At 38.8% G+C, this 12,549-nt stretch overlaps 1 protein-coding gene across 8 annotated transcripts in view; it reads right to left on the bottom strand.

Annotated features, from left to right (window-relative positions):
* Positions 1-12,549, bottom strand: part of sema4d (sema domain, immunoglobulin domain (Ig), transmembrane domain (TM) and short cytoplasmic domain, (semaphorin) 4D) — a 192,114-nt gene that overhangs the window by 102,289 nt on the left and 77,276 nt on the right. For all 8 annotated transcript variants that reach the window (XM_073071834.1, XM_073071826.1, XM_073071802.1 and 5 more), the window contains exon 2: positions 11,495-11,675. The gene's annotated coding sequence lies outside the window, so the exon portion shown is untranslated. The remainder of the gene's footprint in view (positions 1-11,494; positions 11,676-12,549) is intronic.

Below are 12,549 nucleotides of genomic sequence, written 5' to 3' on the forward strand. Positions count from 1 at the left end.
GAGCAACCCAAACTACAAATCCCAGCTATGATCGGAACTGAAAGTGAAAGTGAATATGAGGTGGAATCAGATTCTCTGGATAAATCAGACGAAGATGAAGAGACAAACAAAGAAGAGCAACAGGAAGAGGTTGGAGGTGATATTGGAGACATAAAAAAATCTTTGGTGCAAATAATGCATGAATTAAAAGCATTAAAAGTAATAAAAAAGATATTAAAAATATGAAGATTGATAAAGTGATGAAAAGACAGGACAAAATGGACAAGAAAATTTAAAAACTTGGAAGAAATAACGGGAGACACCATTGATAGAGCGAATAAAATGGAAGATAATATTTCTGCCTGGACATCAGAAAGAAAACGGTTGTTGGAAAAAGTGGATGTACTTGAAAATTTTAAACAGATGAAATAATATTAAGATTGTTGGATTTAAAGAAGGTATAGAGGGAGAGGATCCAATAATTTTTTTTTTTTAATGGATTCCGGAAATTTTGAAAATGGAAGAAGAACCCAGTTAATTGAAATTGAAAGGGCTCACTGAGCCTTAAGATCAAGACCTCAAGTTGATCAAAACCCACGATCAATCTTGATAAAATGCTTAAGATATCAAGATAAAGAAAAGATCCTGAAGGCGGCTGCCCAATGTGCCAGAAAGAGAAACGGGCCATTGATTATAGAAGGGAAAACAGTCCTTTTCTATCCTGATATAAGTTATGACCTTTTGAAGAGAAAGAAGGAATTTAACCCAGCAAAAAAAGTCTTATGGGAAAAGGGTTATAAATTTATATTGCGCCACCCGGCAACCCTGATAATTTTTTTGGATGACGGAAAAAGAAGATCTTTTACTGATTACCGGGATGTGGAAGAATTTGCACAAGAACTCCCAAATATTCGTGAACCACAGCCAAAGATTTAAAAGTGAAACGGATTAAAGATGAAGACAGGGACAGTGAATGGAGTTGATGGATGTTTAAGGACAGAAGAATATTTAAATATATTAATTATATGATACAGGGGGAGAAAGGTAAAAATTTGAGAAATATTAATCGAGAGTAGTGATATTATTTTTTCTTCTCTTATATAAACTTTTTTATGTTATGGGGAGCTGGGGGAACTTCGGATCGTTTGCTACGGGATTCACGTGTGTAATCATGGCGACTGCCATGACCCGCACAACGGAGGGAGGTAATGTTTTTTCTTTATTCACAACATTAGTAGGGGGGTATTTTGTTATTTTTTTTCTTTATAATCTATTTTTCTTTAATCTTTCTTTCTTTGCCTGGAAAATCGGGGGGGGGGGGGGGGACACATAGCAACATGGAGAATTTTTTAAAGATTCCCCCAAGGTACTACGAAAGTTGAAAAGTTAGGTATTACTATAGACTGGAGTAACCCTGTTAAAAATAATGACTAATTTACTGAATTTTTTAAGTTTTAATGTTAATGGGCTTAATGGACCGGTGAAAAGAAAAAGAATTTTAACATACATTAAGAAAATGAAAATAGATATAGCTTTTAGCTGCATTCCATTTGAAAAAATTACTTATAATTTAAGAGATAAATACGAAATATTTCTGAAAATTTGGCACCCTTATTTACAAAAGATAGGATTAAATATATAGGTGCTCCGAAGATAAAATTATTGGTTATTTGGAGAAAGAAATAAATATATATACTAAAGCTATTATGAACTCCATGGAGCATGTGGGGATCTTCCGATATCCAGGCATTCTTTCTTTCTTTCTTTTTCTCTTTTTTTTTCTCCTGTAACCCATTTGAAAATTCAATTAAAAAAAATTATTAAAAAAAAAGGAAGCAGTGACCGTAATACGACTGAATTCATACTGCAATTTGAGAGGGAGAAGCACAAGTTACGTGTATTAGTATTGCAATGGGATAAAGGGAATTACATAGACTTAAGAGAGGAGCTCGCCCAGGTGGATTTAGATAATGGAATTGATGGCTTTGTGGCAAAGTTTGCGGATAATACGAAGGTAGTTGGTGGGGTAAGTTGTGCTGAAGAAGCAACGCAATAACAGCAGGACTTAGACAAATTGGAAGAACAGGCAAAAAAGTGGCAGATGGAATTCATAATAGATGGAAATATATAATAGTGCATTTTGGTAAAGGGAACAATAGTGCAGACTATTATCTAAATAGGGAGAAAATTCAAATGTCAGAGGTGCAAAAGTCCTTGTGTAAGACTCACAGAAGGATAATTTACAGGTTGAGTCTGTGGTAAAGGCAGTAAATCAACGTTGACATTTACTTCAAGGGGAATAGAATATAAAAGAAGGAGGTAATGCTAAGGCTTTTTAAGTTACTGGTCAGGCCACAGTTGAGAGTATTGTCAACAGTTTTGGGCCCCATATCTCAGAAAGGATGAGTTGTCATTGGAGAGAGTCCAGAGGAGGTTCACTAGATGATTCTGGGAATGAAGGGATTAACATACGAGGAGCATTTAGCAGCTTTGGGCCTGACATCACTGGAATTTAGAAGAATGTGGAGGAATCTCATTGAAACCTACCGAGTGTCGGAAGGACCAGATAAGGTGGATGTGAAGAGGATGTTTCCTGTGGTGGGGTATCCAGAACTAGAGTGCACAGCCTCAAAATTGAGAAACAATCTTTTAGAACAGAGATAAGGAGGAATTTTTTTAGCCAGAGGATAGTGAATTCGTGGAATGCTCTGCCACAGACTGCAGTGGAAGCCAAGTCTATGGGTCATTTAAAACAGACATCAAAGGATATGGCGAGAAGGCAGGTATATGGAGTTGACTGGGATCTGGGATGGTGGAGCAAACTCAATGGGTGAATGGTCTAATTCTGCTCCCATATTTTATGGGGAGTGGAATGCATAGAAGCTACTATGATCAGTAATGTAATAAATGTATTAATGTAATAAAATAAATCTTACGCTGGGGTATTAACAAAAGACAAACTCAAAATTGAACACTGAAATACAATTGTATTAAAGCCACTGAAAGTACTGACATAATTAGCACTTTTAAAAAAATGGAATAGTGAAAGCAGAAGCTGTAAATTAAAAATAGAAGAGGAAATCAACATTAAATAATATCTGCAGAAAGAACAGACAGGTTAACACGTACAACAAGCTGGAGGAACTCAGCAGGTCGGGCAGCATCCATGGAAATGAGCAGTCAACGTTTCGGGCCGATACCCTTCATCAGGCAAGTTAATACTTCAGGTTATAAATCTGAAATCTTTTTATGAATAGTCTGCAGCCAAACAATTAATTTGTCTACCTCACAAATGTTGACTAACCTATGTTTAAGTGCAAGTCTCTCTTTTACTATGACTGCTTTTATCTTCATTATAATGTGATGTTAAAACCAGTTTAGAAATAAGTACTTCAGTAAGTATATCCAGAAATGATCTGATGCTGAGAAAACATCACTGACATCAAATATTTTGGACACTGCTGACATATGAAAATCAAAGACAACTCCACACCATGGAAAAGAATCGAATTATCAATCTAAATTCTCACCCACACTTAATGAACAGAAGATCAATGGACTTCCTGGCAGCAGTGCAAAAGCCACAAAGCAGTTATACTGGAACTGATGACCATGATATCCACCAGAGGTAAATGTACTGCTACCTGAGAGAATGACAAAGGACCCAAAACAAGATTCAACAAGAGCAACACGCACAAAATGCTGGAGGAACTAATCAGACCAGGCAGCACCCACAGAAAAGAGTAAAGAGTCAATATTTCAGGTTGAGGTCCTTCTTCAGGACTACAAAGCTTAGGTATCACAAAATTACTTTAATACAAATATATATCATTTAAAAATCAAAAAACTTTTACATTAGAGAACTTGAACCAATCTTTTATGCATCATCATATTCCACATCAGATTCTAATGCAAGAGCCAACTTTGGTAAAATTTATCACAGTAGGTAAATGGCACTCATAGCATCCATCTAGAATAACTGATCACAGCATTACTGGCGCAATAGAAAGCATCATGTTGAATAGGATTCATACTTGGGATGCTTGATAAAAACTTGAAAAACAAAAGCAAACAAAGTTCACAACATCTTGAATGCATTCATGCTCTGAACAATGAAATGGCATTTACTAGCTCAGTAACATTGAAATGTGCAAAACTGCAACCAGAACTTAATCCACGCATGCAAGCGTCAACTGTAGACCTGAATTTCAAAGTCTGAACAAATTCAAATGCAGTTTGGATGACTGACAAAGATTGCTTCTTTGACTTGCTGCCCCCAAAAACTCATCAACTCTATGTTTCCCAGCAAATGCACCCAGATTGTTTAAAAGTTTCTTTCAATTAAAAATTTAACTTGAGAATTTAAGTTTGCATTTTGACAGGAAGTCACTACAATGAACAATGCTCACTGGTTGACATCACTATGTGCGGCCTGTTAGTATGTACCTCAAAATGTACTTCAACGATCTGACAGTTTTTTGTACTATATAATTAGATCTATTTATAGTTAGTTCAGAGCAGTTTAGAAAATGTCTCGTCATCTACCGGATCAATCAAGCTGCACTGCTGCACAATTCAACAATGGGAAAATTACAGCCCTATCTAACCTGCAGTCTAATCAGGCCTTTAGCACTGTTCATTAAAGGTTTTATCTACCACATATTAATTAAACAGCATCAGTGCCTTTCAATGCCAAGTAAAGGTGCACTCCAGCCGACTATGATAAACGATGCCCAAGATGCAAGATGGATGGCAGTACATTTTGAAAGATGTCTAACAAAAATTGACATCATTGCAAATATATGAACATCAAGCAATGCACTATTTTTGCAACTGAGCACCAACTGGAACTGAATACAAGAAACCCAAACCCCTACTGTATGTGAGAGTAAGTTATCTTTGCCCAGAAGTAAGGGTAGGACAAGTAGCCCCTTGAGTTTGTTCCACCACTCAACGCGACAGAATATAAAATGGTACAGCATAGTACAGGCCATTTGGCCCGAGTTTTAACCTACCCCTGATTAATCTAACCCTTCCCTCTCAGATATCATGTGCCTACAGAAGAATCTCTTAAATATCCCTAATATATCTGCCTCTACCACCATACCCGGCAGTGCGTTCAGTGCACTTACCATGCTCTGTGCAAAATACCCATGACATCTCCCACCCCACCCATACTTCCTCCAATGACTTTAAAATCACATCCTCTCCTATTAGCCATTGCTGCACTGGGAAAATAGCATTGGCTGTCTGCCCCATCTATGCTTCTTGTAATTTATTTTCCTCTATCAAGTCATCCCTTATCCTCTTTTACTCCAAAGAGAAAGCAGGTAATATTTAATTTCATAGGTTTTCTTTTCACCTATATTCCTCATCAGCAAGCAATTTCAGATGTAAAATTAACAACTGCCCTTCATTAATTGCTTAGTGCAGAAGATTTAGTGATAGGGTCCACTAATTTAATTTTTGCTCATCAGCCAGAGCTTAGTGGGTACAATTGCCAAAATTTAATCTGATACTCCAGAACAGTTCTTTAAAACTACTGTCATTTTAAAGGTACAGGCTCTCAGGAGAGGCAATAACTAGGGTTTATCCTCTGAATGCCAAATACTTTGCAGTGCCTCTTTGAAGTTAAAAAGAGCTGAAAACTCTGTACAGTTCCTCTTCAAAGTGAATAACATAATTGCCAAAATTTAAATCAATGGCACTTTCCCACTCATTTAATCTGTTAATACCTTGGTATAATTCAACTTTATTCAACATTTGGCTTTGAGTAATAACACAAAGATGTCTTCCCAAATGTATGTAGAAAAGGAAACAAAAGTAACCTTCAGAGAAATCACTGAGAAATAATCACAATGACCCTTCTCTGCAACAAAATCAAAACAAAGCATTATCAAATTTAGTGAAGGACATTCTTTTGCTTTATCTCCCCATGTACCGTTAAAAAAACTGAATTTTTATCAACAGATGTAGCCATGGTCAAATGTAAACATGTAACATATTCTCTGTCAAAAAAAAAAGAAAAAAGTGTTAAGTCTGCAATTATCTTTGAACTAGTAACTGCAAACTGTATAAACTCTGTTCAACACAAAGGAGTGCTGGGTGCATGGAACACCCTGCCGGGGTGGTAGAGAAGGCGGACGCATTAGGGGCATCAAAGAAACTCTTAGATACTATCTGACCTGATGAATGTTCCAGTATTTTGTGGGGGGGTTTTTCTGCTTCAGATTTCCAACATCTGCAGTTATTTTCGATTCTTCTCCTAAAGTGCCCTTCAGTAAACCGATGGAATATGTTGTGGTGTCGGCAAGGAGATCATGCAAAGTTGCAGCACCTCCTTATTTTAAATAGACAATATCTATTAACCAAAGTCACTCATGAGAAACGATCACATGGACTAGGCACTGTCACTAGCACCTAGCACTATGAAAGAGAACAGCAGATTCTGGAAATGACAAAAACACAGAGAGCCATCAATAGTGGGTGGGCAGGTGTGGCTGATATTCCATAATACATAGTAAGTGGCCTTTGTTATAGAGAGAAAATTGAGTAAAGCTCTGGCAAACAAGATGTGTTCTTGGCCCAGGAATAGCTATAGTTCAATATTCTAATCTTGAACTACTTGCTCCATGGGTTCTGCTTTCACAGTTCGAAATTTCAGCAACTATAACACTGATACATCTGCCATGTATCAGCTGCCAGATGGGTTCCAAACTTTTCATTTCTGATTTACTGGTAAAATTTCAAGGAGATTCGGAGAAAACCAGCACATAAAATTTAAGTCACAATGGGAAACATTAGGGCAGGAGACTATATGCCTTCAAGTTGAGTTTATTATCATTAGTACATGTATGCATAGGTGCAATGAGAAATTTACTTGCAGCAACATCACAGGCATATATCAGCAGCATTCACCAGAAAACACAAATTAAACACATTATAGATAATTTTTCTAAGAAAGCACACAAAAAATTAGTCCAAAGTGACCAAACTGGTCATAGTGTTGCTAAACTGTAATGATTAGGGTTGCACTGGTTGGTTCAAGAAATAAATGGTTGAAGGGACTTGGACTTGGTGGTGTAGGACTTCTACCACCTGCATGATGACAGCTGCAAGAAGATGGCTTGGCCCAGATGGAGGGGATCTTTAGTGATGGATGTTGCCTTCTTGGGAAAAGAAACACACCTCCTATAAATATTGCTAATGGTAGGGAGGGATGTGCCTGTGAAGCCTTGGGTTTATATACATTTCTGCAGTCGGGACACTTTCTACAACACATCTGTAGAAATTTCACAGAATGTTTGGCGACAAGCCAAACCATCTTAACCTCCCAAGAAGTTAAAGACTCTGCTGTACATCCCTTGTGACAGCATCTATAGTCTTTGCCCTGGACAGGTCATCTGATATGTTAAATCCGAGGAATTTGAAGCTGCAGACTTGCTCCACCACTGATGCCTGCCACATGATCACTCTCCTTCCCCTTCTTGAAGTCAACAAGCAACTCTTTAGTTTCAATGACGCAAGTTGTTGTTGTTGCCGACTATTTTCTAAACGGGGAGATAATCCAAAGATCCGAGATGCAAAGCGACTTGGGAGTAATTGTGCAGAACACCCTAAAGGTTAACTTGCAGGTAGATTCGGTGGTGAGGAAGAAAATGCAATGTTAGAATTCATTTCAAGAGGTCTAGAATATAACAGCAGTGATGTGATGCTGAGGCTTTATAAGGCACTGGTGAGGCCTCACCTTGAGTATTGTGAACAGTTTTGGGCTCCTCATCTAAGAAAAGATGTGCTGTCATTGGAGAGAGTTCAGAGGAGGTTCACAAGGATAATTCCAGGAATGGAAGTTTTATCATATGAGGAATATTTGATAGCTCTGGGTTTGCACTCGCTGGAATTTAGAAGAATGAAGGGGAATCTTGTTGACATTTTTCATTGTTGAAAGGCCTAGGCAGAGTAGGTGTGGAAAAGATGTTTTCATGGTGGGGGAGTCTAGGACAAGAGGGCACAGCCTCATGCTACATCCACACTAGACCGGATAATTTTGAAAATGCCGGTTTCGTGTAAAAATGATAGGCGTCCATACTTTGCATTTTTGAAAATATCTCTATCCACAATGAAACGGAGATTTCGGCGAATCTCCTCCTCCTGCGCATGCGCAGGACACATCTACCGAAAACAAGCGACAGGTTTGGTGTCGAATCTCGCTGTAAAAGTGCGCGTTTGTGTAGTTACAGACTAGAAAAACTTAAATGACGGGTAGCTGTTGGCTCTCGTGCAGGACAACTTAAAACTAAAAAAAAAACATACTGGAGCGTACGGCGACAACCAACAGGGAGTTCACTGACAGATTGACCCAGCTGACGACTAACATTGAAAAACTGACTAACTCTATTGCATTTATAAAGCACCTTGTTAAATGTATAAAACATGTCTGTATCAGTGTTACCTTGTATTTCCATACAATGTTACATTAGGCTGTTACACATCTATTGTCAGAGAAGTACTTGCATAAATAGGTAAACCACCTTCATACAAGCAAGGACAGAAATCAGGGCAAAGTGAGTACAGTATACTTATTTATTCAGTAAGTTATGGATCAAAGTATTTGGTGAGTACATTTCTAACTCTTCTGGCTTCAGTCTCGTTGCTGTCTGTTCTGAAATTGTTAGGTTGCGTTCAAGAAAACAATGAAATAGCACGCTGTCGTCTGATTGTGTTTTCAAAAGTCTCCGGTTACCCCGTCCACAATGATCTGCCCGAGTAGCGTTTTCAAAAATATCCACCTTGGAAAGCGTTTTTGAAAAGCTCCGGTTTCAGAAGACGAAAACACTATTTTAGTGTGGACGGAGGGTAAAAACGAAGAGAAAAAGCTTCGGTTACGGATTTATCCGGTGTAGTGTGTATGTAGCCGAAGGATAGAGAGGCGTCCATTTAAAACAGAGACGCAGGAAAAAAATTCTTTAGCCAGAGGGTAGTGAATTAGTGGAATTTATTAACCACAGGCAGCTGTAGAGGCCAGGTCGTTGAGTGTATTTAAGGCAAGGCTTCATTGGTTCTTGATTGGACACGGCATCAAAGGTTATGCGTCTCAATATCACCAAGACCAAGGAGATGGTGGTGGACTTTAGGAGATCTAGGCCTCATATGGAGCCAGTGATCATTAATGGAGAATGTGTGGAGCAGGTTAAGACCTACAAGTATCTGAGAGTACAGTTAGACGAGAAACTAGACTGGACTGCCAACACAGATGCCTTGTGCAGGAAGGCACAGAGTCGACTGTACTTCCTAAGAAGGTTGGCGTCATTCAATGTCTGTAGTGAGATGCTGAAGGTGTTCTATAGGTCAGTTGTGGAGAGCGCCCTTTTCTTTGTGGTGGTGTGTTGGGGAGGAAGCATTAAGAAGAGGGACGCCTCACGTCTTAATAAGCTGGTAAGGAAGGCGGGCTCTGTCGTGGGCAAAGTACTGGAGAGTTTAACATCGGTAGCTGAGCGAAGGGCGCTGAGTAGACTACGGTCAATTATGGATAACTCTGAACATCCTCTACATAGCACCATCCAGAGACAGAGAAGCAGTTTCAGCGACAGGTTACTATCGATGCAATGCTCCTCAGACAGGATGAAGAGGTCAATACTCCCCAATGCCATTAGGCTTTACAATTCTACCGCCAGGACTTAAGAACTTTTTAAAAGCTATTATTAATGCTTTTTGAGATAGTGATTTAGATGCATATCATATTCTTTACTGAGTTAAGTATTGTATGTAATTAGTTTTGCTACAACAAGTGTATGGGACATTGGAAAAAAGTTGAATTTCCCCATGGGGATGAATAAAGTATCTATCTATCTATCGGAGAGGCCAGGGAGTGGGACTGAGGTGGGGAAAATAGGATCAGCCATGATTGAAAGGTGGAGCAGATTAGATGGGCCAAATGGCCCAGTTCTGCTTCCATGTCTTATTAAGAACCTGTTAACTTCATATACCCAATGACTTGGCCTCCACAAATATCTATGGCAATAAATTCCACAGATTTACTACCCTCTGGCTAAAGAAATTCCTCTTCATCTTTGTTCGAAAGGGACATACTGCTATGGCTCTTCCTTCAGTTCCAAGGCTTTCCCACTGTTGGAAACGCCCACTGATCCCTAGTCTCTCCCACTATTGGAAACATCCTCCCCAATCTATTTTATCTAGGCCTTTCAATATTTTGTAGGGTTCAATGTGATCTCCCCTTCATCTTCTAAACTCCAGCGAGAATAGGGCCACAGCCAAACACTCAAGGGTTAACCCTTTCATTCCCTGAAGGTACAGAGGCTCAGACTGTGAGCTTCATGAAGAGTTTGGATGAGATGGCTGTGTTGAATGCCGAGCTGTAGCCAATGAACAGCAGCCTGATGGACAAGTTCCTGTCCTCCAGATGCCTGAGAAACCGCATCTGTTGTGGTGGAATGCAAATTAAAGCAGAACCAGGTAATCTCTGAAACAGGAGTTGATTTGCACCATTACTAACCTCTTAACGCACTTCATTACAATTTAACACAAGCACTATTAGATTGAGGCAGGTCATCATGACCCTCGTGGACACCAATACGAAAGATGCAGGAATCTCAATCCAAGGAAGCAAGCCGTTGACTATATCTGTGAATACTCCAGCTAATTGGTCCGCACAGATCTATAGCTCTGAGCCAGCTACACTATCTGGACGAGGTGGGTTAGACCTCTTGGAGGATGCTCAGATGCTAGTCTCAGAGACTGGGACTACAGGGTCATCCAGAGATGCAGGTCAGTTTCAAGAGATCTCAAGAGAAAAAGGAGGGGCAAATACATTCAAGCAACCTATTGTTTTGATGCAATTTTTCATGAAGTTGTTAAATGTGCATAAGTATTGAAACCATTTTAGTAATACAATATCAAACTTGATTGATCTTCATTTAATCTTAAAGAAAAATTGACATTTTTCTTTCCTGACCCAGAGCAAGACAAAAATCAACCATATACAACCACATACAATAAAAAAAACCCTTGTTATATAGCTTCACTGCAAGAAATAACCACATTACTAAAACCTGACGCATTCTAGTTCAATGCTGGCTTCAGATTAGTTTGCTTGCACCTTTGTGCAATTTAAAACCACCAGAAACAACATCTGTTTTAATCCCCTGCTAATTTTCTCCCAAGTAACTTTAAATCCTCGAGACTGACAGAGAAACAACATGAAAGATAAGACTGATTAGATGAAACTGTTCTAAAACTTTCAACAGGAAAAAGCAACAGAGGGAATGAAGTGAGGTTATAGTGACTGAGGAGCAGCCAGAGCTTTGATATCTGTGATGGAGCCAGGAGTTAAGTTACACAAAAGAAGCCAAGACAAATTATGCTGGAGGCAGGAGGGCAAGACAAGTAATGTATCTGCAGGTAAATTGATTAAATAGAATAAACTGAGCTAAAACTTGAAACTACAAGATGGAAGCCCGAGCAAAGAAACAGTCCAGCATAGAAGAGAGGCACTTACCTTTTAGGAACAATCTCTTACATGAGTAGAGATCAGTCAACAGAAGGCAGCAGGAAGAGGTATGGAATCAAATCACACGCGGGAGCTCAACTAAGAGCAAACCCAAGGATGTCAACTCCTGACAGGATGGAGCAGGATGTGTTGCAGAAGTGGAACGGATCTTTGGCAAATTCAATGGACACTGCAAGAAAAGTTACAGAAAACATTCTAATGAATTTGTAATTTGTTCAACAGCTTGTGTGACAGTACTATTTCTTTTGTTAACATTTTCTGGGGGTGATATTGTATTCCTTTTAAGGCTATAAATTCAGATTCACAAAAATCAAATTGTTTCACTTGTAGTTTTAGCAACAGATACATTGTGTTTAAATAATTTACCCAAGAGTTTGTTTATTTTGAAATCACACTTTAAAATACAGTCCAAAGCAGTAACAGTAGGGTCTGGGCCCGAACCGTCGACAGCGCTTCTCCCTATAGATGTTGCCTGGCCTGCTGTGTTCTACCAGCATTTTGTGTGTGTTGTTGTTTGAATTTCCAGCATCTGCAGATTTCCTCGTGTTTGCATAGTAATATTGTGAGCTGGATCAAAATAGATTATTTTGCTAAGCACAGATAACAGGATTAAGGTGGTAAATCAAGAGTTTTGGAAGTAGCTTGTTTTAGTAAATCCATTGCTGGTAGCAATACTTTGCCATCCTGTAACAGAGTATGATGAATAGACAGAAGTTAAAAGTGGCAGGAAAGACAAAACTTATCACCAAATGCTTCCTGAAGTTAAAATATCTTCAATTGCGACAGCCTAGTAAACAGCATCTTAAGCAGTAATGCCCCAACTCAGTGCAAAACTAAGATTTAACAAGATTTGGAAAATACCTTACACACAATGTGAACCTTTGCTACACAGAAGTTCATCTAAGGTTAGGTTTCACTCTTACATCATGGTGATCCACTCTCCTTAATGAATCAGGCAATCAATAGCAGTGAAACAGAATGCCTACTGTGCAGCGGATGGAACCAAAGATGACAATTCCTTGATAGTCTTGTAATACTAACAA

This window comes from Hemitrygon akajei, chromosome 2 (genome assembly GCF_048418815.1).
Source record: "Hemitrygon akajei chromosome 2, sHemAka1.3, whole genome shotgun sequence".
NCBI classification, from domain to species: Eukaryota; Metazoa; Chordata; class Chondrichthyes; order Myliobatiformes; family Dasyatidae; genus Hemitrygon; species Hemitrygon akajei.